The following is a 2,320-nucleotide window of genomic DNA, read 5'->3' as shown; positions in this document are numbered from 1 at the left end:
CTCCTCCCCCGCCAGCGCCGGCGGGCTCCCCGGGCGCCGCCGCCCGGCCCTGCCCTGCCCGGGCGTCCGTTTCTCCGTGCCTCCCCGGCCTCCTCCTCCGGCCTTGGCCCACTGACCGGCTGCCCTTACTCCCCCAGCTCTCGCCCGCCCCGGCGGCTGCCGGCTTCCCTTCTCGGTTCGGCGCCTCGAAGCCTGCCCTCTCCCAAAGCACCATCCTCTCAGCCCGCGGAGAGTGGGTACCGCATCCCCACAAGACTTCTGGTCTGCCCCTGCTCACCAGGTTCTTCTGGTGTCCCTCCTGGAGACGCTGCTCTTGGCGTTTTGCGCGTCTCTCACCCTCTCACTCTTTGCCTTCTTCCCCTGATGGGTTTGTGCCTCAAAAGTGCAAGGAAACTTGCACCTGCGTTGTCCGCTTTTTCTCAGTCTTGGGAGGTCCCCTGTGGTCTCAGCGTCGCTTTTTGTGACTCGAAGGCTGTAGAGCCTGATGCTTTCTACCAACACACCTCCAGCTCCCCACATTCACCTCCTCGTGCCCATTATCGGGACGAGCCTCCTGCAAGTCTCTACCTGACCTTTCCGTCCCCCTTCTCCACTGCCGCTCCTTCCTCTCTGCCACCTCTTCCTCATGGCTCCCTTGAGATTTCGGCTGTCCCCTTCAGTTCATCCTGCACAGGGTGACTATCCTGTTTCTTCCCTACTAGGCCTGTGGTTTTCCCCTCTTTCCCTGACCTTCTCTTTCCTTATGTGCTCAGTTAACAGTAAACTACACCAGAGGTTACTTGCTCTCAAAAACAAAGGAAAAGAAAGTTCTCTCTGTTGGTTCTCTGCACCAAACCAGACTTCCTCTGTCCGTGGGGTGGGCGTGAGGGAGGATCTGTAGCCAGGAAGCTCTACTGCAGCATCCCTTCTGTCCCAGCAGCAGCGCACAAAATGACCCAACTGTGTAACAGTCTTTGATGCTGAGCCTGTCAGCTCACTGCCAGCTGTAAAGGGAAAAGAGCTGCCTGGGAGTTGCTGCTTGCCATGCTGCAGTCTCCCTGTCCCTCCTCCCCCCTTTCAGCTGGCAGAAAGTTGGAGATGGCAGAGATGCGTTTTTTCCTCCATTTGGGCATGGAATGGATTCGCCTCCCCCTCCCGTTATCCCTGCTGTAATTACACCCTTGGTAATGGCTAATACGCTGTTTGGTTTTACCATTGACAGCATGGTTGGTTACATCATATGGCAGGTCATTATTTCTTTCTGATCATGACTTCTTAAAAATTACTAAGCTGTAGGTAAGTTGGGTGGCATTTCAAGGCACAAGCTGGAAGACAGTGCCAGATGCCAGGTTTCCGCTCTAAAGAACTGGGAGTGAAAATGGAAAGAGCATCGCTGTGCGTAAGGTGTAAATAAAAAGAGGCTGTGTATGGTTATTTGACTGCTGAAGTAACCCTGCATTGACTTGTGCTGTCACAGGTAATGTTATGTCATGTAGTTATAAATAGATAAACCAGTTAGGAGCAAGGCACCTTCAGGTCACCTGGTGCCTCACATCTCTATGCTGAGCTAGACATGCTGTCTTTGCTACAAGTCCCAGAGGATATGCAAGTCTCTAGGTACCTCTTTCCTGCAATCCACTGAAAAAAATGATAATTACACTTAGCTTCTTTCTGTTCCTCCCCTCTCCCTGGCTCTCTTTAATTTATGTCTTTACTTTCAAACCTGGGAATGGAATTCCTTTAAAAGAAATAATTAAAAGAAACAGTACTGGTGTATCAAGAAATATAAATGAAAAATGTTTTAAGTAGTGCAAGTGTGTGTTTTCATTAATCCATCTGGCAGTGAGTAGTTTTGAGCTTTAAAAAAAAAAATTGCTTAGCAACCAGTATTGAGTGAGTGAGCCAAAAAGCAAGTGAAACGTGCCACTGGTACCCACTTTATTTCTGAGCTGTTGGTTTTACTCTTCTGTTTGCTCAGAAAGCAGAAACCAAGCAGCCTGGGTTTGAGAACTCTCCATTCCAAGGAAACAGCTGTTAGAAAATTTGTTTAGCCACTTTTGCTCGTACGTAGTAATGCTGTGTGGTGCAGGGTTGGCATTTGAAACTTCTGAGTTACGAGGCGCAACGTTCTTGAATTTATTTTTGGGGGGTATGTGTGGGGCCCCCCCCCCCTTCCTCAACTTACCTGCTTTTCATTTTCGTTGCTGCTGGTGATGTTGCTGATGTGCCACGGAAGGCGGCGGGTCGCTCTCGGTGTGCCGGGGTGCTGCCTGGCCTGCAGGCAGAGGGGCCCGACCTCCCGCCTCGCCGCTGACCCCGCCCTGGGGCGTGGCGGGGCGTG

The 2,320-nt window shown here is 51.8% G+C and overlaps 1 protein-coding gene across 2 annotated transcripts in view; it reads left to right on the top strand.

Moving 5' to 3' along the window:
* Positions 1-2,320, top strand: part of PHACTR1 (phosphatase and actin regulator 1) — a 305,821-nt gene that overhangs the window by 14,103 nt on the left and 289,398 nt on the right. The gene's annotated exons all lie outside the window — the stretch shown is intronic.

Source organism: Haliaeetus leucocephalus, unplaced genomic scaffold, assembly GCF_000737465.1.
Source record: "Haliaeetus leucocephalus isolate CR32 unplaced genomic scaffold, Haliaeetus_leucocephalus-4.0 Scaffold373, whole genome shotgun sequence".
Taxonomy (NCBI): Eukaryota; Metazoa; Chordata; class Aves; order Accipitriformes; family Accipitridae; genus Haliaeetus; species Haliaeetus leucocephalus.
The sequence above is the reverse complement of the archived record's forward strand: the minus strand, read 5'-3'. Positions and strand labels throughout refer to the sequence as shown.